General features: G+C 41.1%; 1 pseudogene; it reads right to left on the bottom strand.

The window, feature by feature from the left end:
• Positions 1 to 16,921, bottom strand: part of LOC143533715 (bifunctional bis(5'-adenosyl)-triphosphatase/adenylylsulfatase FHIT-like) — a 28,397-nt pseudogene extending 11,476 nt beyond the window's left edge.
• Between the last annotated feature and the right edge of the window lie 6,871 nt (positions 16,922 to 23,792).

The following is a 23,792-nucleotide window of genomic DNA, read 5'->3' as shown; positions in this document are numbered from 1 at the left end:
TAAGTGTATTCTTGGCCTGCTGGGTTGGTTAGTTTCAACCCTGCGCCTGAACCCTCGTTGCTGGCTGCTCCATCAGTGTAGAGTCGCCAGACATCATTGATGTCCTGTGCTAGGGGGGGTTGAGCCTCCTCCTGGCACTCTTTCTCCCGCGAAGCGGGGACTTCTGCAATAAAGTCGGCCAGGACCTGGCCTTTTATAGCTGGTCTTGGCTTGTACTTTATCGCATATTCCCCCAACTCAATTGCCCATTTGGCTAGACGTCCCGATAACTCGGGTTTGCCTAGAACGTTTGCGAGTTTGAAGTTGGTGAGAATGGTGATTGGGTGACCCTGGAAATATCGTCTTAGTCTGCGTGAAGCTTGTACAAGTGCTAAGACTAATTTTTCCAGGGTGGAGTACCGGGTTTCTACGTCTGTTAGGACACGGCTAACATAGTAAATAGGCATCTGGATACCTTTTCGCTCTACTAGCAGGACTGCCCCGGTTGCTCTATCTGTGGCAGAAAGGTATATGATTAATTCCTCCCCCGCTTCTGGTGCTGTGAGCGTTGGGATTTCGATCAAGCGTGACCGAATTTCCTGAAAAGCTGCTTCCGCTTCTGGTGTCCAGCGGAAGTGCGTTTTCTTTAAACAGTTTCTCAATGTTGACACGAATGGGAACGACCTATCCGCATGGTTTGACAAAAAGCGGTTAAGTGCGACTAGGCGTCCATTCAGTGTCTGAGCTTGCTTGATGGTAGTAGGTGATTCCATTTTGATAATGGCTTCGACTTTTTCAGGGTTCGCTCTGAAGCCATCTTTAGTAACAATGACTCCCAAGAACTTCCCTTCTTCCATCCCAAAGGAACACTTGCTCGGGTTGAGCTTCATGTTTATCTTTCTGAGCGTGTTGAAAGTTTCTTCGATGTCTTTCAACATCGCTTCTGGCTCAGGGCTTTTGATGACCAAATCATCCATGTAGACTTCCAAGTTTCTCCCAATTTGGGCATGAAACTCTTTGTCCATCAGGCGTTGGTATGTGGACCCTGCATTCTTAAGTCCGAATGGCATCATTTGATAACAAAATGTGCCATCGGGCGTCCGAAATGCGGTTTTGTCCTGATCATCTACAGCCATGTGGATTTGATGGTACCCCTTATATGCGTCAAGGAAGCATTTTAGGCGAAACGGTGCTAATGAATCCACTTTGAGGTCAATTTCGGGTAACGGGTAACAATCTTTGGGGCATGCTTTGTTTAAATCTTTGAAATCTATGCACATGCGCCATTGTTTGTTAGCCTTCGGTACCATAATGGGATTTGCAACCCATGTTTGATATCTACTAACGCGTACGATGCCCGCGTCAAGGAGTTCCTTGACTTGGGTTCTACACGCGTTAGCTTGTTCCGTCCCCATTACTCTGCGCTTTTGTATGACTGGCGTAAAAGCCGGGTCACACTTGAGCTTATGCTCTGCCTTACTTCGAGGTACACCAGTCATGTCATCTGGTGTCCACGCAAAGATGTCAGCGTTTTTCTGTAGTAAGCGTTTGAGCAAGGTGCGCGTAGGATCAGTGATTGTTGGGCCAATTGTAACAGCCTGGTCAGGGTATTTGCCATTGAGGGCCCATTTTTCTGGTTCGGTGATGGTTGGTTTAGCCATCTTTGGTTTGGGTTTAGATGAGACGGATGCGATGCATACCTGGGGGATACCGGTGATCATCGCTACACCCTCAGCAGTTGGCCATCCCATCATGCCGTGGACTGAAGATACCACGGCGTTGAATCTTGCCATCCCGTCTCTCCCGAAGAGAATGTCGTATGTGTGATGTGGCTTCCTCATTACGACGAAGTCCACGTCTTCTGTGCGGGAGTATTTCCCGTCCGTGAGAATGACGAGGAAAGATAGGATACCCAGGGGGGTGTTTGTGCTGCCGTCGAACCCTTCCATTGAGGCGTAAACCGTTTCCAGGCGTTCTTTGTCTTCGTAGTCTAGCTTGTCGAAGAACTGCCTGTACATAACCGTTGACGAGGCGCCGTTGTCAGCAAGAGTGCGGGAAGTTATGTAATGCCCCAGCTGGCTTTTGATGACGTTAGGGCCTTCCTTGCTGGGTCCTCCTGGCACTCGCGGGAAGCGCACCTCAGCTTCCTTCCATGCGCATGGTTCTGTCGTTCGTCTTTTTCTTCCTCTGATGTTGCCATGAACCATGTGGATGCTGATGTCAACGGGCTTTCGTCCGTTGCCTTTATACCGGTTATCATTCCTTCCTCCATTCTTGATTGATGCCACAAGGTGTGCAAGTCTTCCATCCTTGACGAATGTTTCAACAATATACTTCAAGGATGTACACTCCTCTGTATTGTGACCCTTTGTCCCGTGGAAGTCACAGGATTTGCTCTGATCCGCATTAGGTCGCTGCCGGATCATTGGAGCTTTTGGCCATGGGAGTTTTTCGGTGGCAAATATCTCCGTGACGCTTTTGGTGAGTGGCGTCCACCGGTGTTTTCGGCTTGAAGGGTGCGTGTTATCCCTTCCACCAACAAGAGGGCGAGAGCTGGATGAGGTGTCAAAGTTTTCCCTTGACTGCCAAATACCTAGCTTCCTCTTTTTGTTCTGCCGGGCGATCCGAACATTGTTTTCTCTGGTCCTCTGCGTGTAGAGGTGTGTACTCTGGGGAAGATCCCTACCCAGTTGCTTCTCCGTCTCGGCAAAGCGCTTGGCCGCCGTCATGATGGCATCCCATGTGGATGGCATGCCGTCCTTACCCGTCAACGTGCGGATAAGCTCTGGGTATTCTGCGCCCTGGATGAAAGCGGCGCGAACAAGATCTTCACTTATGTTGCTCAGACTCAGCGTTTTGGAGTTGAAGCGAGTGATGAAGTCTAGTAAAGATTCATCCTCCTCTCTAACGCAGTTGAGGATCGTCCACTGTTCTTCAGTATATTTCCTCTGTTGACTGAAGTGTTGGCTGAACTTGTGCTGAAAGTCCGCCCAATCATAGATGTGGTGGACCGGTAAACGATCGAACCACGCCCTGGCCGCTCCAACCAGCGTCATCTGGAACATATAACACCACGTGGGTTCCGTCCAGTTGCTGACGGTTGCCCCCGCTATGAATCTGTTCAAGTGATCGTCTGGGTCGGATATACCATCATAAGTGCCGATGTTGGACATCTGTTTGGCACTTCTCGGGGCGATTGCTTCCGCAATGTCCCTTGCAAACTTGGACGTTCCCGCATTTGCGGCAGTTGGTCTAAAGGTTTTGGAGAAGTCACGTGGGTTCCCCCCCGCGTTCCTTGGTTTGAAGGTTTCTCCAAAATTCCTTCTTGGTTGGAAGTCCGTTTCCTTACGCTTCCCTTTCGCCCTGTGGCGAGGGTTTGAGTCGGTGTCGGATTCCTCCCGATCATCGTCCGTGTACTCGCACTCACTGTTCATGTTGAGCTGTTGTCGAGTGCTTCCGAATTCTTCAGCCTGTTGGAGTGAACGCAAGCGTTCATCCAACTCAGCTTGGAATTCCTTCTGACGTGCTTCGGCCCACGCCTTAACTTGATCGAGTGTTTGGCGAGGGAGCCTCGTCTGTTTCTCCAAATGGGTATCAGTGAACCCCAGTGAAATATTGTTTACTGCACTTGCCCCGGCTTGGGTAACCGAGGTAGTGTTCGTAAAATTTGTGTAACCGCCGGTGTTCCCCCCAGTAGCTGGGGTTGTTGTTACCGGGGTTTCTTGGTCACTTACTGGCCTTGGGACCGGAGTAACGTTAACCATTTTTTCAGAAGTTTTGAAAAAACTGAGAATTAGTTCTAGCTTTTATGCACGGATGGCGCCAATGAAGAAACACTAATCGACCCCGGGCAGATTATGGATAATCTGGGGGTTAAGTAATGTTTCCCACGAGGGTTAGGTCCGGCAGAGATGGTTATTCTGATGACCTGCAAAACAGACACCGTGAGCTCGTCACTGAGAAGGGGGGGGGGTTCCTCCTTGTGACCACCCTCCGGCGTGAGAATCAGACTAGATTGCTCTGAATATGTGTATATAAAGAGAGATTGCTAGAGAAGATAAGATACAAGATGATGATACCGTTCCAAGGTGTTGGAGTATTTATAGCCGAATGTAGGTTTCCAAGCAGGTACAGCCAGCTGTATAATATTCCTGTTCTACCAACTATGGGCTACGCACGTGCCATGCTGGTTGGTGGGTAGGCAGCGGCTGATAGTGACAAGGCCGGCTGTGTACTGTTCCCTTTCCACCAACTGCAGGCTATGTGCGTGCCACGACAAGGGTTGGTGAGTAGGCAGCGGCTAATAGTGACAAACAGTACTAGAGCATGCTCCTCCTCGTACTGTTGTCGGTGAGCTGTCACCCTGTGATTGGTTCATGGGCTGCTTTGGTCAGATCTTGTCTATTTTGTCCATACCTTGGCAGGTATAGTACAAAAGATCTTCCAGAAGCATACGGACTGGCTCATTTGGGCGGGAGTATTCCCACCTTGCTCATTCCTTCAGGTGACACTGAATTATTGAGTTAGTGCCTTGTGCGTGTAGCCTTGCTATTAGTGCGGGTAGCCTTCCCTGATGGCTTGTATCCGCAGCTGCGGGGACAGGCGGGGTACTTCACCATTGGGAGGCTTTCCCTGCGGGAACAGCTGGCGTACTGCGCGTAAGGTCTTCATCTCTGAGCATGGTGGGTCCTGCGGAACCAGTTGGTCCTTGCGCAGACGTCCCTCTTCAAGGTGAGTCTTGCGGGTCCAACTGGGCTCTGCTGGGACCTATCTCTTCACGAACCTTTCAACCGACTCTTGTAACCTCGAGATCGAAACCCAAGCTCCCTTAACAGAATCCAAAATAAGAACAGACAAACACCAAACTAATCGACAACCAGATCTGGAAATAAGTCGTGCGAATCAGGGATTTCGCATCCCATGCGAATCAGAGATTTTGCATCCCATACGCGAACTTGTATGCGAACTGGTATGCAAAACCCATGCGAAAAACTTGTATGCGAACTGGTATGCGAAACCCATGCGAAAAACCTGGATGCGAAGCTCCGGCCAAGCGAAACCCTTTATGCGAAACTCCTAAGCGAAATTCCTAAACGAAAATCCTTATGCGAACTTCCACATGCGACGAAGCTTGTAACCTCGTGAGACTTGGCCGCCGGCTCACGCCGTCGTACTTGTCGGAGAAGGAACAGGGGGTGGCGGCGGCATCCCGTTGAGAAGCAAAGGAAGAAGACAAAGATTAAGAAAGGGGTAGGGAAGGTCACGGGTTCTAATTGGTAAAGGATAGAGGGGCATTTTGGTAATTTGCCAAGTCCTTTTAATAATAATAATAATAAAAGATAATAATAATAATAATAAATACAATAAAAATACTAGTAATAATAATAATAACAAGACTTTAATAATAGTAAAAGAGTGAGGTGGATGCAAGGATTTAAGCAAGACCCGAATCTGAAACCTGACTCGTCTAACGACCCGTGAACCGCCTCACGTAAAGGAATGAGATTATAAATGAAAGTTAGCTTAAAAAAATGAGAACCTAACCGAGCATGAGTCAAATATGAACCCGACACGACCCGAACTCGCTTAAGGAAACGTAAACTTACAAATGCGTCAAGAACGTGAGTTAATAATAACGAAGTAAACATAATATAAATATAAATATATAATAATAATAAATAAGGATTGTATTATAATAATGTTAATACTTAAATAATAAACCTATAATAATAATAGTATGTTGTTAATAATAATGATAATAATAATGTTAAACGTGAAAGGTAAAAGTAAAGGATACAAGGTAAATGAAACCCGAACCTGAGGCCCTACTCGTTTAGAACCCACAACCCGCCTTATGCCAAACCAATGGTTTATGAAACCCGCCCATAAACAATTAAACTTAAAAGCCCGTTGTAAATGGAGAAATTGAAAGGAACTTAAGTACGAAGGATAACTTGCAAAAATATACAATTACATAATAATAATAAGTACGAATAATAATGAAGTGATATAATAATAAATATAAATACGACAATAATAAATGTCGTTAAGAATAGAAACTAATAATGACGGTTCATTAATAAGATAAGGTTAAGTATATTAAATCAATATGAACAGATAAAGAAGATTACATGTCGGCTCATTTAAGTTAAAAGTTAACCCCGTTGACTTAAGAAATGAATAACAAGAGATTATAGAGGATTAATACGTGTACATTATTAACAGTTAGTCGGACTCAGTTGAAGAAGGGAGTTATTATTAATTCGGTGAGGAATCGTCAACAGGTGAGTTATAGCCCCTTTCTCTGTGACGTTTTTTGGGGATGTATGCATACTCCTATGTGATAGTTGAAACGCTTATCCTAAGTGATACGTGTACGATCATGCATTGATTGCTATTATTATATAATGTTTATATGATAGAATGTGTATATGTATGTATGTATATTATATATTTATGAGACAGGTAAAGTATGCATGTACGATAATTAAAGTATAAAATGAACGTATGGATATATGTATGTATATTGTATATATACATGAGGCAAGTAAAGTATGCACGTATGATAATGAAAGCGTGAATTGAACGTATGGATAGTTGACGGGACATGTATGGTCGTATGGTTAAACGAGACAAAGGGACCAGACCCTAATAATATCTGAGATTGTGATAGAGGGATCAGACCCTAATAATATCTGAGTTAGTATGGATCAGACCCTGGTAATATCTGAGATTAGAGGGACCGGACCCTATTAATATCTGGGATAGAAGGGACCAGACCCTTGAAAATATCTGTGATTGAGGGACCAGACCCTGATAATATCCAAGATAGTAGAAGTAGGATAGTTACGGTATGCCTTAGGAAATTAGGAAAGAAAGTGTGTAAATACATATGCATGTATGTAAAGTATATATGAATGAGTAATAGCAGGTAAAGTACAAAATACGTATCTCCGGACACGTATAAGTATGGACGTGAATGTATTGTATGTTAATTGATTAACTAGAACTCACTCAGCGTATCTGACTTTTAGTATGCACGCAGGTAAGTAGGATGAGACGGGTGGCTTGAGGGAGACACGTGGTGATTAAGGAAGACTGGCATCAAAGAAAAGAAGAGACACATGTTATTTATAATTTATGTTTAAAGACTTATGTTAAGTTATTTTAAGACAAGATGTTTATGCTATGTACGAATGGTTGACTTTTATTCCGTGAAATGTTTTAATTAACTTTGATTTACGAATTATGTGAATGAGTAAGTCCAACCAGCGAGAAAGTAGGGATCCCGGGTCGGGGGCCTTACAGTGGTCCACCGTAAACTCAAATCACCGCAAGCTTCTTCATATTGAGTTTCCCTGCAAGCTGTGCGTGTCGATCCATTTACAACCATCTTCTTTAAAATGAGTTTCCCTATACAAGGTACAATTTAGAAGATCTGGTTGAATCATGAATCGTAGAAGCGGGATCCAATTAAAGGTATAGCAGGTTGAAATAGGGTTTGGAGGAATGAGATCTATAGATGCAGAGGTGATTTACTATTGTGGCGGTGGTGGTTTCTTAGTGTGTTGGTGTGGGTTTTGATAGGTAAGTCGAATAGAGACGAAGGAGATGGTGTGAATGTGACGACAGTATGACCAAGGAGCAGTGTTCGCTGGAGATTAGAGAGGAGTGTAGATCTTTGTCGAGTTTTTTGTTGTGGCCGTCGAAGATTAGTCCATTGCATCAATGGTGGCACTGTGGAGGGATAGCTGTCTGAGATTGGATTGGAGGGTAGCCGAGTAGACCGGGAGAAATAGACGGTTGTGGTTGCAAGTGGCGATTGCAAATGGCAATTGATGTAAAATGGCAGCCAGATTTTTTGGGTGGTTGAAGGCGGCCGCCGGTCGGAGTTGTGGTGGTGTGGTGGCTGGAGTGGCGGCTTATTAGGGTTGGTGGGATGGGGTGTGGCAGTGGTGCACTGATGGAGATGAAGATATGTGATAAAATATTAAAGTAAGTAATAATATATTTAAAAACTGAAAAGACTATTTTGCCTCTGAGTAAATGAATGAAATTAACGGAGTTAGCAATTTGGACGTAATTGGCAACAAACGGGAAACCTCGATGGTCCTTATGCGGAAAAAAATCTTTTTGGACAAAATTCACAATATTGACCAAATCTTAAGGACGATTTTAGCACTTTACTCAAATAATAATGGCAGCTACGTTTGTCCTTCGCGCAACGCGAAGAATCCTTTGCGTGACGCGAAAAAAGTCCTGTTCAGCCTATAAATAGGCATCCATGGGATGAAGTCTCCATCATATCACATATACTTAACCTCGATTTTTGTGCTGAAATCCATATCAATTTAAAATATGTTAGTTGTCTAGAAGTACGTGCAAGTAGAAGTGCTGCCCGCATCAAGTATAAGCATCTCGTATAAACAAGCCCTATAAGGTAGGGGTTCTGCCCGATTATTTTATTATATATGGCTTAGACCCTAGTCGGGGGTATAGTCTGATGCTAGACTGTCGCTATCTAGTCAAAAACTATTAAATCAGTGTCCTAATCACCTAAGCAAGCTAGGGTAAGTAGGGTGTTGAACCACGAGGAGTATGTGGTAAGTGTGCAGTGAAAATGATTCCTAACATTGTGAAGTGATTCAGTTAACAAAGTGCTGATCACACTAGCAAACAGTTTAGTTTTATAAGAAACGAACAATTGCTTAAATATTCAATCAATTAACAAAGCAAATCACACCCGGGAATTCAAGTAAGCAATCAAACAGCAATCTCATGCACATAACAGATAAACTATCTTGTGTCAACTACAGACTGACTAACCGGTTAAACCTTAGGCATCCACACTCGCTAACACACGGCACTGGTTATCAAACGGTCCCTGCCAGTGTGACTCAACTAAGGGAAAACGTATGCTTTCTTGTAATTAATAGGTCATAACAATCCTATGAGCAATTATTATAGCAATCGACAAACTAATCGTTCTGATCGAAATAAACCTAAACCGACTGATTGTACGAACATACTAAACATCAATACTCATAGATTAACACAAAGACAATTAAAATTAGTTGTTCTAGTACATGAGAAATAAACTGAAAGATTACAAACTATACATCCCGGGTATGACTCGAAGGGTCTAGCCGCGTCTCGGCATCTCTAGGGCTTCGATATAGATGATATAGAGCATGTATGAGGCCTTGAGATGATTGGAAGTGATGGAATGCTGCTATTCTCCTTGGAAACTGCTCTGGAAACTCGATAATAGCGTCTAGGGTAATCAAAACGTAATATAATATCAAACCCTAACTTTCCCGTTTGTGCGAACCATCACGTAGCACGATGGTCTCCTCCTCTGGTCCATCACGCTACGCGATGGACCAAAAGTCAACGCAGTATAAAATGAAGGGCATCGAATAGTGCGATGCCCTGCCTTCCACACCCATCGCGCTACGCGATGGGGGGCTTCACTCAGCAAATCCAAATAACTGCCTCGATTTGCGTGCTGGACATCCTAGGTCTTGATTCCGTGCTCGTACAAGTCCAAATTAAGCGCATTAAGTACCTGTGACCTGAAACACAATAAACACATATGAAGTACCAAAGTTCCTAGACTAAACTAATAAAATGCCTAAGTTAACAAGTTAATATATGTACAAATAAACTGAACATCATAGTCTATACCTTGATCAGATAAATAAGTGAAGTATAGCTTTCATAAGATAAGATGATAGATGAAATAATTATTTCTTTATTTTATATAAAGATATTTCTTATGAAAGAAGAAATTCGATATACAAGTTTCTTCATGATGAAGAAACATAGCATATAAATGTCTTATAAGATAAATGAATATCAAGGTAAAGGTTATGCAAATAGACTACAGATCTAAAGCTAGATTGTAGATCTAGTTATTTATAAAATGTTATTCTCATAGGTTCGAGATAGAGATCAAGAATATATCAATGAAGTACATTGATTATATCAAAAGGTGAATATGCTCCATCTTTTTATAGTGTGAATATTTTTACCACGTGAATACGTCTATATACTGTCCTTTTGAAAGATATTTATTCTTGTAAACTATGGACTGTTATCATATGTAAAGAATTATGAACAATATTTACACGAGGATTGGTTCAAACTAAAACTTTTTGATACAAGATAGTACTAAACACACAGACTAAAATACACATGTGTCTGGATCCTTACATATATGTACTGTAGTGGGCACACTACAAACATACTGACCATGAGGCAAGTGACTGTCTCTAGGGCGAGTGAAGTCCAATTATGTGTTTTGTACGTATGTTTAGTCCGATTAGATGGGATTGAGACCCACTGAGTCGTTGAATGCTATTGGTGTTGTGTCATTACGAATTGTGAAAACCTTTTATCGAGTCTGGGTGTTCACCAGCATATAGCTGACGTATTTTAAAACTGTTTTCAGGTAATCAGGAGTAATGTATAGTGGTGGATATGCCAGTGGAGATAGAAGATCACTAGGAATAGAATGCAGTTGGTGGCTCAACTAATTTTGTAATGATGGATATGTAAAAGTTGTTTTTAAACAAGTAATTTTGTAAAACAAACAAGGGTATTTAATTTCCTATGTTATAAAAGTAAATATTTTAAATTAACATTTTCCGCTGCAACCTTTGATAAATTGACATGATTGGAACCAACTGTGAGTCACACGCCTAGGCCCGAAGGCGGGGTGTGACAACAATATGGATATGAAGATGAGGAACTGTTTGTCCTAAGTGAGGACCGTCATGTAACAAGATTTACATAAATTTTAAAGCACGGGTTAAAATTTATCATTAATTATTAACACATATAGAGATGTACCACAAGCATAAAACATGAATGGACAAAAAAAATTAAGTTGATTTATATAACAAGCTTACTTGGATGGCAAATGTAAGTGAAGAAGCTTTGTGGTAGTTCTCAAGCTGTTTCCCAACTTTTTGGCTAAAATCCACAAGTCGTTAGTCTCATCGATTGTAAGGTCAACAAAGCGTTTGACTTCACACCTTGGGATAACAAGCACATGTGATTCATTGTCAAGTTAACCAAATAGATTAAATTCTCAAAAAACAAATGGCGTGATGAACTAAATGTGAATACACTCTGGGTGAATTTTGACACCTTTAATCCACTTAACTTATTGAACCTATTTTTAAATTAGGTTATCTTTTTAAGTTAGCTTATTTGGCCCGTTATAGGCAATGTATAAGTCAGACCTGATTATCCATTACTAAGTCTTAACATTTGCAGACCAAAAGCATAACTACAGAACAAAAACCACATAAAATATTTCTGATCATAATTTTGTAGCATTACACCAAGTGGTGTTGTTCAAGGATATGACCTGCAAATAAAAATTAGAACAAGTCATAATCCTAATTTTCTGAAATAAACCGTATCACATTAACATGTCCGAATCCTATTATTTCCTTTATTACCATTAGGTTGAGATAATGAAAGGAAACTTGAGAGCTATACACTAATTGGTTAGGTTTATAGATAAGGATGCAAATGAACCAAACCACTTGCAAGCTACTCAAGATCGGATAGATAAAAGGCTCAAAACAAACTGAGTTTTTGCAAGCTTGAGCCTTGTGTATTTTTAAGTTTTACCTCTTTTGGACTTCTATGTATTAATTTCGTACCGCACAACCAAGTTGTGGCTCGTTTAAGGTACTATCATACTACATGAGCCGAGCTTAGGCTCGTTTAAGGGTTTTCTCAAATTATTTGTGGGATTTACTGAGTACTACGATGATGAGCCGAGCTTGAAGAAAAAGAAAAAAAAAACTAACAAGCTGCACTTGAGCTCTCGTTAGTCAAAATCAGCTGAGGTCGGGCTCGGCTCATTTACCCCCCTATAAATATAATTATAGAACGCGCATCTAAACTCTTAATTAATACAGTTACAGGAACAGAGATTATATAATTCTTTTGTGATCAGATGCCTAAAACAATAACAAAAGCCAAGAATAATAAAAACAATTACCGGGAAGAGCAGGGCGGAGATTGACCAAAGCATATGACAGATGAGTGGAGTAGAACACTGTTAGGGTTAGAACCTTGTGGAGAAAGAAAACTAGAGGATAGAATGAATTAACCAAATATTCGATTGTTTTCATTCATATGTCAAAAGACTATAAGTACCATAAAGAAGTTACATAGAACCCCCTGAACTAAAAACAAATGACATAATAAACCAAATGTCTAATAATTAAGAAATACCATAACAATACCCCTCCCTTAACCATTTTTGTCTTCAAAAAGTAAACTCAATGAAATCAGGCAAGCGAAGCTTCATGTCATCTAAGTATTCCCACGTTGCTACATTAGCTGTCTGATTGTTCCAACGAACTAGCACTTTGATGGCAACCCTGTTACCACGCTTTACCATCTTTTTCTTAATCACTTCCTCAGGCCGTAGTCGAAACCGTGAATCTACCGGAACGGGCAGAATCTTCTCAGGTGGACCCGGGGCTGGTTGCAGGAGCAACGTATTTGCGCTTCATCGGGGAGGTCCAACCGGTAGGCCACCTTACAAATCCTTTCTAATACCAAAAACGGACCGAAGTACTTTGGAGTGAGTTTCGAATGTTTATGAACCCGCATAGAGTTTTGCATATAGGGCCGTAGTTTAAGATACACCCAAGTACCCACCTCAAGTTCACGTTCCGACCGCTTCTTATCCGCTTGCTGCTTCATTCTGTTTTGGGCCTTCGTAAGGGACTGTTTCAATAATTTGATTGTTTTTTCTTTGTCCGTTAGAAACTCATCCAATTCTCCTTTACCCGCATCCTTCTTAATATAAGGAATATAGAGAGGAGGAGGATACCCATATAATGCTTCAAACGGAGTCATGTTGATCGACGTATGAAATGTAGTGTTGTACCACCACTCGGCTAAAGGAACCCACTTAGCCCAAGTATGCGGTCATTCCATTGTCATGCAACGTAAATAACCCTCTAAACACCAGTTCACCACCTCGGCCTGACCATCCGATTGGGGGTGGTAAGCCGTTGATAAATTCGCCGTGATGCCCTATAATGCTAAAAATTCCTTCCAAAAAACACTCATAAATATCGGGTCCCGGTCAGATACTATCGAGCTAGGACAACCATGGAGCTTGAATATGTTATCGATGAACAGTTGAACCACATCGGCTGCGGCGAAAGGGTGTCGAAGTAGTATAAAGTGACTGTATTTCGTGAGCCGATCGACTACCACCAAGATTGTGTCATTACCTTTCGACTTAGGGAGGCCGCCGATAAAGTCCATAGAGATATCGGTCCACACCGTGTTATGTATGGGTAGCGGTTGCAATAGACCCGGCTATGCCACATTTTCGTGCTTGGCTCGCATGCAAACGTCACAATTTCATATAATTTGTCTAACCATTTTGGTGATCCCTTTCCAATAGAACATACCTTTTACCCACCCTTTGCATGGATGCATGAATTCCCGAGTGGCCCCTGATCGGCGAACCGTGGCAAAGTTTCACAATGTCTTTCCTTAATTGTTTATCACCGCCCACCATAAGTTTACCCTTCCTTGTCAACCATTCCGCATTCCATTTAAAATTTGGTACCACCTCACCACCTTTAAGTTTATTCATTATTCCTTGAAGTTGCTCGTCGTCTTGTTGGCTAGTGATGATTCGTTGCATGAGTATGGGTTCAAAAGAGTTCACTACAGCAGTGAATAATGATACCCCATGCACCCGTGATAATGCATTGGCCGCCATGTTCTCCTTCCCTTTTTTATAGTCAATGGAGTAACTGTAACCCATTAGTTTGGCGAGCCATTTATGTTGGAGAGGCGTTGTCACCTTTTGGGTTAGTAAATGTTTTAGACCCTGTTGATCTGTGAGGATAAGAAAAATGCCCGGTTACAAGATAATAACGCCACTGCTTCACCGCCATTAGGATCGCCAACAACTCCTTTTCATAAACCGATAGGGCCTGTTGTTTGGCAGATAATGCCTTGCTAATAAAGGAAATGGGGTGTTTGTCTTGCATCAATACCGCCCCTATACCATAAGCCGATGCATCAGTCTCGATCACAAACTGCTTAGAGAAGTCTGGTAAGGCGAGAACAGGGGCTGATGACAAGGCCGATTTGAGCTGATCGAAGGCTATTTGAGCACCTTCATGCCATCCAAAAGCATCCTTTTTTAAAAGACCTGTTAATGGTTTTGCAATGACCCCGAAGGATCGTATAAACCGGCGGTAGTAGCCGGCTAAACCTAAGAATCCCCTGAGTTGTTTCTGCGTTTTGGGTGTCGGCCAGTTAGTGATGGCCTCGACCTTGGAAGGGTCGGTGCTAACCCCTTCCCTTGAAATTACGTGTCCCAAGTACTCGAGTGCTTGGCCCCCAAAAACACATTTAGACTGTTTGGCAAACAACTTGTGCTCTCGGATTAGCCGAAGTACTTGTTCAAGATGGGCTAAGTGTTGCTTGTTGTCTTAGCTGTATACTAGAATGTCGTCAAAAAACACTAGCACCCCTTTCCTCAAAAGTGGCTGGAAAACGTGGTTCATAAGTGCCTGAAAGGTCGCCGGGGCATTCGTAAGGCCAAACGGCATTACAAGAAATTCGTAGTGACCTTCGTGCGTGCGAAAGGCTGTTTTGTGGATGTCTTCTGGACACATTCGGACCTGTTGATAACCCGATCGCAAGTCGAGTTTAGAAAATACCGCCGCACCACCAAGCTCGTCTAACAATTCTTCAATAAGGGGAATACGAAACTTATTTTTTTACCGTTGCTTCATTTAACCTCCGATAGTCCATACACATCCGCCACTGACCGTCTTTTTTCTTAACTAAGACAACCGGTGCAGCGAAGTCGCTTTGGCTGCCACGTATAATACCTGCTTCCAAAATTTCCCGGGTCGTTTTCTCGATAACATCTTTTTGTACCACTGGGTACCGGTATGGACGTTGACTAATCGATTTCGTACCCTCCTTTAAACAATCTTATGATCAAATTTACGCTCGAGCGGTAAACTGGTGAGTGTTGGGAACACATCCCTGAACTCGGTAAATAGAGGCTGCCATATGCAGTCGTCCTTCCCTGGTACAATTTTTGAATCAAAGGGCACCTGAGGTTGTGTGAGTTGTATGCTAAATAGTTGAAAAGAATTACTCTTGGCTTGCTTATGTAAGATGGACCCCATTTTTTTTTTAGAAAACACCAGAAACTTGTTATTCTCAATGCCTTTAAGCTCACAAGCCACCCCATCTATCTTAAACTTGTCATTTTTTGAAAGTTCCACAGAATGGCTTCCAGTGGAGATAACCATTGGACACCTAGGATCGTGTCATAGTTTTCTAATGGAATAAGAAGGACCTCGGTTGTGAACCATTTACCCTCCATAGTCCATTGAAACTCGGGGCAAAGCTGCCTACACTGAAGTTGATTGCCATCTGCTACACCCACTTTAATTGAAGGAATATCTTTAACCGGACATTGAAGTTTCTTGGCTAACTTGCTGTCAATAAAATTGTGAGTCGAACCTGAGTCAATTAGGATATGAAGTTGGCGCGTCCCCATCGAACCCATAATCCTCATTGTCAAGTAAGAGGGCAGCCCGGTTAATGCATGAATAGAAATCTAGGGGTCTGATTCGTCCCCTTCAGTAACTTCATCATCATCGTTAACCTCGATAATAAACAATTGATTTTTTGTGCACTTATGACCCGGTACAAACTTTTCGGTGCACCAAAAACACTCACCCTTCGCTCGTTTGCGTTCCAACTCTTTGCTGGTTAGCCAACGTGGGTTGTTGGTAGTATTAAGCTTAGTGGTTGCTCCCTAGTTGTGTTTGAGTATGGGGCCAGCAGTAAAGGCAGTTTAGTGGCGTTTACTGGTGGTGTGATAGGGGTCGTTTCTGAAGTTTTCAAAGGAACACCCTTCCCCGTAATGGTGTTCATTAGGTTCATATTGTTAATATTTTGGATTCTTGCCAACCCGTAAGCCTCATGTAGGGTTCAAGGTTTAAACATCTTAATCGGGCCTTTGATTTTCGATTTCAACCCCTTCACATAGAAACTAATCGCTTGTGACTCACTAATCGTAACCTTATTAAGCAACCTATCAAAAGCTGAGTTATATACTTGTAAGTCATCTCCCTGATTGAGAGATGCCAACTCTTCCATTGCGTCCTCAAACATTGCATTCGAGAAACGAGTAGTGATGGCTAATACATAGTCTCTCCATGATATATCTGTTCCGATTCCGGATGATTCCCGGATCTTCATAAAGGCTGTATGCCACTGGATTGCGTCTCCTTCGAGGTGAATGACCGCGTTCATAAGTCTCATATTCTCTGGTGTCTCGTCAACTGCAAAGAATTGTTCACACCGGTATACCAATCCTTCAACATCTTCGCCATTGAATTTGGGAAATTCAACCTTTCCCACCATTATCGATTGGCTATTTTTGTTCGGGTCTTGGTTCCCAAACGCTCCAGAATAGCTGCCGGAACTAACGTCTTCATTCGAATTCTTCAAGATTTGTTCTTGCTGATGCATCATGTTCGCGAGAGAGGCCTGAAGTTCAGCAATAGCCTTCTGATGCTCATTGGGAGAGTTATCAACATCTTGGTTTCTGGTGTTTTTCATGGTGATGGATGATTCTGATAGGGATCGACCGGAATGCTCTGATACCCTTGTTAGGGTTAGAACCTTGTGGAGAAAGAAAACTAGAAGATAGAATGAATTAACCAAATATTCGATTGTTTTCATTCATACGTCAAAAGACTATAAGTACCATAAAGAAGTTACAGAGAACCCCCTGAACTAAAAACAAATGACATAATAAACCAAATGTCTAATAATTAAGAAATACCATAACAAACACTGCTTATGGATCAATATTATGCGGCCCAAATTTATAATGTTCATTCTCCATCTACGCACATCAAATTAGTAGTAATTTGAATTCAAACGAAAACCGAAAATTAAAACAATGAAACGATCAACAGAAGAGATGACTTACAAATTGATGAATATATTATTATTATTATTATTATTATTATTATATAGCCATAACATTTCAGTACGGACCCTTTACTTTGACTGTGGAGCTCACAACCACCCTTATGTTCCAGTTTAGTCAACTTCAGCACTCAGACTTTGAAAATTTACAATCTAAGCCTCAAACTTGTAAATAATCCAACTTAGATAAAAATTGAACTATAAAATATATTTGGTTTCTAATTGTCACATTTAGACCGTAGAATGTAAAGTGCGAACAAGCTAGGCCATTTGTGAGCTATTGAATACGCATCAGTAAAACTTAAAAGGTCGAATCTAGATGAGTTTAGACAAAGTCTAACTCGAACTTTATGCATTAAGTCTGAGTCTAAGCAGGCCAAGTATTATACTTGTATACGGGAATGTCATTACCCTGTAACTTTTCAATTTTCACTACCCTACACTTTTGCCCTTTCAACATTCACTTTCATCTTGCCCCAATTAATTCCCCAAATTTGTATCATTTCCTTGATTGAGTGAAGTTGTTGGTTTATTAATCTTGGAACGAAGTTGATCTTTAGAGATTCATATGTTCAATTGATGTCATGTTGTAGAAATAAGTTGATGGCCATTGGTTCATATGAGTGAAGTCGGTCTTCACAAGTTTGTGTTTTTACTATGTTTTCCAAACAACTCAACCTTTATTCAAGACAAACGATGATCATTATACCAAAATGAATGATGGATATGAAAATACTCAAAAACACAACAAATGATCTTTGTATTTAATAAGACATATAGTTATAGTGGTAACTTGTGATGGGGTAATCGATAGATAAACAAACAGGAAAATGGTGACTTTTGATGGGGTAAACCTTATAAAAGAGTGGAACGATTTGCAAACTCTCTATGATAGGACTTGGAATGGTTAGAATGCTCCCTAACAATTCAAATAAAAACAACAATGTTAGCGTTAAATGACCATCAAAGTACACAAATCCACACATTCTAGCTAATACTGTTGGGACCAGGATCTTTGATCCTCGAAGATCAATTATCATTGGCAACTGTTACCATGACTAAGGATCCTGAGTAGTCGACTTCGATTATATTTTAATCTATTTTTTGCAGGTATAGCACGTGTTTACTGGAATCCCTATTCTTGCGGATGAGTTATTTTACCTAATCTCCCCTTCTCGTCCAAGCTCTTAAACGGTCAAGTTGAAAAAGTAAAGTGAACGTGGTTGAGATTGTAGCTTAGTTAGGTATTAGCCGTTGTACTTCCTTATATATATATATATCGAATTACAGCTGATCAACACACACAACACTTTAGCATTAAGAACTTATAGCAAACACTTTGTACTCACGATCGGCTATAATTCCACCATTTGTAATCTTTTCAAGTTCAATATAATCGGTGGTGATAGTTTTCACTACCCGAGGTTTTTATGTCGGCGGGATACTAGTTACTAAGGGCTTTTCCTCGTATAAATCTTCGTGTTCATTTTCTAGAATTGTCATTTTCGTTCATATTGTTCATATTAGAACCAATCCTCACAAACTAATTTGGTTACTTGATCCTTAGACCGATTTTTGACCAAAATTATTTGGCGCCCAACGTGGGGCTATTGGTGCTTTAATCACAAAAATTCCTTACCTTTATTCAATCCCTAATTTCAAAGTTATCACTCAATGGCCTCTTAAGGAAAAGCTGTTTCCACAACCGCGGCTTCAAGTGTCCCGGCTCAAGTGACTTTTCCACCGCTACCTATCTCGACGAAGCCACAAAAACCCTTAATCGTTTCTCAGAAGAAGGGGACTGTTGTTTTCTCCGGACCAAAATCCACTTCTGTCTCCCAAACGGTAACTACTAACAATGATGTTTCTGTTTTATGTTCACAGATGAAGAACTATATGGAGCAGCAGAACAAGACCAACTAGAAGATCCTCCATGAGATCTAGGAGATCAAAAAGACTAAGAAGACTGCTAAAGACGCAAGTCCCATCATGCCGAAAATGCTTGACTTTGGCACCCCGGATTTCCCGGGTCAAAGATGTCCAACATCCTCTTATCCTCGACAGGGATCCTCAAACCTCTTTTAGAAAGGATACTCTGACCAATACTCACAAGGATCATCTATCCTTCAACAAGGATCCTTAGGTCAACATTTAAGATCCTCCAACCATCATTCACAAGGATCCTTGGCCTTCCAATCTGGACCCTCAGGCTTCCGTCAAGGATCCTCCAACTACCAACTTCAAGGATCCTACGTTTTCCAACTAGGATCCTTGGGCTTCCAAACAGAATTCATCGTCCATCAGCATCCAGAATCCTATTATCCTTATGGGAAGGAACCACGGTCAAGGCCATTTGAGGTCCATGAAGGTGACTTCATACCCATGCAAACCACTGCTCCCGATGGACTAACTCTTAATGCTGAAAGAGCCTGTATGGATCTAGATCTTATGATGACATCGATTCATTCGTTGATTATGGATACGATTAGGCGAGGATACTTTAACTGTGTATACTGCGTGTATTGAGAGCACAATCGGGCAGAGTAACGACACTTGAGAGAGAGAGAGATAATAAGAACTGTTACATTAAACAAATATCTTACAGGATATATATAGAGGATGACCTCATTCGTTAAGATAACCTTAATGAATGAGTCATTCGTTACATTAAAGACTAACGAATAAATCAACTTATTCGTTATACATTACACATAGCGAATGCCCTACATTCGTTATGTCCCATTCGTTAAACAGGGTTAACGAATAGAACTTACATTATACGAATGTGACACATTCGTTACAAGGTAACGAATGTGCCTTACACGTAAGGGGAATGGGAATATATAATTACCAAAATGCCCTTTACAGTAAATCATAATATAATAATAAAAAAATAAAGACCGAAACGTACAAAACATGTATCAACAGATGCTGAAACCGTGTACCCCAGATGCAGCTATGAAGCGAGATCTTTTGATCACGCAAGAGGTAACACTTACGATAATTTATCTTTTGGCACTAATCATGGTGGTGTGCAAGATACCGGGATTAATCAAACCATAGCCCGTGAGCTACAAAAGCTCAAGGATATGATATCGAGTGTACAAGGAGTTGTAACATTTCGGATTTTCTAAATCGTATTCGTTTACTCATAACCCAAACCCGGGAATGTTTTAGATTATTATTATTAATCAAGAATCAAATATTTAAGTTTCTAATGTTCGTATTTTACCCTCAAACTTTAGATAATGTTTAAACCTTAGTTATTTCATAAAAAGTTCAATAAGTAGCCTAAGATCAAACTTCAAGGACTAAATATGTCAAAAATCAAAACATTTCCTCCCTGCCCCTGGGGAGCCGCGCGACGGGGAAGGCCCCCATGATCGCGAAGCGCGGTGAGAAGTCTGGGCATAATCCAAGTTCAATTTTGTTTATTACCTCATATAAGGTATAAAATCATGTAATTAGGCATGTTTGAGTGAATTAAGGATCAAGTAAACACGATATAACTAAAATACAAATTCCAATTCATTATTTACTGCCTAAGAACGAATATTGATGTTTATAATCCTTGATTCTTTCATTAAAAAATATTTACTTGCTTAAACGGGCCAAAAAGCCATAATTAGTTCGTTTTATCTATTCCTATATAAACACATCATAATTCCCTGGTGGAAACTTTAATCTAACCCTAATACACCTCCTCCAACCGTCACCTACCTCTGGTCATTCCCAAACCCTTCGGATTTTGCGTATTCGTTGAAGATACAAGACTTGTTCGTTGACTTTGCTTGCTTTAAGACCTTTGGCACGTTATATCTCCTTGTTCATTCACTTTCCGGGATCTGATCATTAATCTCGTTTGACACGTATTGGGTGACTCGCTTATCCGTTGACTCGTTTATTCTTAATTATATTCACTTGCCTTCCATCTAAGGTGAGTTTTATCATTCCCCTATTTTACTCGGTTTCCTAAAAAAATTTTGGAAACATATGCGTATATCATACTATATATATACATATATATCAAAAATAGCAAACGTGTAATTTTGCGTGATTAATCAAATCTACTTGTTATGTGCTTATTTACCTTTGTATGAAATCGCTTGACATATGCCCTTGGAGAGGGTTCTCATTGACCACCGCCCGATTCGCTCGGCAACGGTTTTACTCTATTTATTTGCTCATAGTTGATTTACCGGTGCCCGATTCGCTTGGCAATGGTTTAGTCGACAACTTATTTGCTTATGGTTTGATTTCATTACCGTATTTATACGTTTTGTTTATTTATTATATTAACATTATTTTTGGTGTCAAAGATTGGTGATAAACTGACTCAACATGTTTGTTGACAAAAATCCATTCTACGCATATGCAGGAATGCTTGTATTGAAGACTGAAGTTGGACACGTAGACAAGACCTTAGGATATAAAAAAGAAAATCTTATTTGAGTTTACATTCATATACCTATATTGTTTGCTATACTTGGATATGGTGTGTATTTTTAAATAAAATAATTAATTAGATATTATCACCTTTTATATATGATAGTATCTTCGAGCTGTGAGCAATCGGATCACGCTCCGGTATTTCCGCCTTAAGTTGGGGTGTGACAGGAGTCATCAAACCTATTCCAGAGCTACCAGCAGAAAGCCATAACATATCCAGATTCGTTCCACCAATTTATGATGCTGAAATACCAAAGCGCTTCATTGCTCCTAGCATGAAGTTATATGATGGATCCATGGATCCTGAGGAACATGTAGCCTTATACCGTGAGAGAATGGAAATCAACCCAATCCCGGAAAGGTTGAAAGAAGCTTACTTATGTAAAGGCTTTGGCTCAATCCTCTCCGGATCCACTCTCAAATGGCTGCTAAGTCTTCCTCCTTATTCTATTACTTCATTTTCTCATTTATTCAATCTGTTTAATAGTCTATTTTCATGCAGTAGATCCGTCGAAAAATTAACTAGTGATTTGTATAGAGTTGTCCAACCTCATGGGGAACCCCTTAGGCAGTTCCTTACTAGTTTCGGAAGGGAGGCCTTGGAAATTCTAAACTTGGATGTCCCGACAGCTGTTGAGGCATTTAAGATGGGGTTACAAAAGGACTCCCCATTTTATCAAGATCTTGTGATGACCCCTTGCAGGAATTTAGATGAAGTCTGAAACAGAGCTTTAAGATTCAACAGGTTGGAGGAGGATCAAAGAATACAAGATCAACTGAGTACCCCAACAAAAAATGAATCTTTTCAAGACAGGAAATAGGGAGCCTACTTCAAAAACAACAACTCCAAACCATACGCTAAACCGAATGCCCAGAAGATTAATGCTGTGGAAGAGGAAGAAGACGATGAAGATTTCCCAAGAATATCTGATCACTGCTTCTCCGTAGATATGGGAGGAGTAATACTTGCTGTTAGGAACTTGGGTGACAGAGCAAGATGGCCAAGAAAGAATGAGAAGGCACCACCCCCCAAAGACAAATCCAAATGGTGTGCCTCTTACGAAGACTTTGGCCATGTGACGGAAGACTGCATAGCCTTAAGAAAGGAGATATGGTACCTCCTCGGCAAGGGTTATCTCAAGGAATTGTTTGAAAGAAAAAAGTCCATGACCCAGGATCCTAAACCAGTCCCGGAGAAGGCTGCTCCACCTCCCCCAGATGCTCAAGTTATCAACATGATCTTTAGAGGCTCTGATATATGCGGAACTTCATATTCAGGTGCAAAAAAGTACGCCAAAGAGTGCAAACTGGAGAATGGTGAAAGGCCGATCGGGACCTCTACAACAGCCGAGCAAAAAGTTATCTCCTTCGATGAGAATGATCGAGTCAATGTCTAGGATCCTCACCACGAGGGTTTAGTCATTACATTATTTATTTCTAACCATTATGTTCGTAGGATACTCATTGATGGAGGAAGTTCAGTTAGCATCATCCAATTGGAAGTACTCAGAAGGATGAATATCCCAGAATCAGAAATTGTCCCACAATCCTCAGTTCTTATAGGATTCAGTGGGGAAATGAAGAATACATTGGGGGACATCAAACTACCCATATATATAGAGGGCATAAATTCTATTCAAAAATTTTGTGTCATAGATTCCTTGTCTTTTTGCAATGTTATTCTTGGCAGGCCATGGATACACGAAATAAAGGCAGTTCCCTCTACCTACCACCAATGTGTAAAGCTGCCTACCTCATGGGGTATAGCGAAGATCGAGAGCGACCAGCAAGATGCTAAGGACTGCTATATTTCTTCAATGAAGCCTACAAAAAATCAGAGAGAAGCATAGCAATTACAGAAATCAAGAAGAAATATCATGGAGACTGGGGAACAAGATTCTAAGGAAGTGGTCTTGTACTCATAGAATCCTGACGGCAAATTCCTAATAGGAGTTGAAATACAAGAATCCATTGAGAAGGATCTAGTATCCTTCTTACAACGAAGAAATTCAACCTTTGCGTGGAGGCACGAAGATATGACATAACCCATAAACTTGGAATTGATCCTTCTTTCAGGCCTATTCATCAAAAGAGAAGGAAATTTGCTTCGGAAAGAAACACGATCATCCAAGAAGAGGTACAGAAACTACTAAAGGCAACTATGATTAGAGAAGTAAAATATCCAAAATGGTTAGCCAATGTGGTTGTAGTTCAAAAGAAAAACGGAAAATGGAGGGTATGTGTCGATTTTACTGATTTAAATAAGGCATGTCCTAAGGATCCTTTCCTTCTACCCCACATTGACTCTATGGTGGATGCTACCGCAGGGCATGAAA

Source organism: Bidens hawaiensis, unplaced genomic scaffold (assembly GCF_021521415.1).
Source record: "Bidens hawaiensis isolate Kalapana, Puna unplaced genomic scaffold, B.hawaiensis_p1.1 tig00009843_1, whole genome shotgun sequence".
Lineage (NCBI taxonomy): Eukaryota > Viridiplantae > Streptophyta > Magnoliopsida > Asterales > Asteraceae > Bidens > Bidens hawaiensis.
This window is presented reverse-complemented; position numbering and strand designations above follow the sequence as displayed.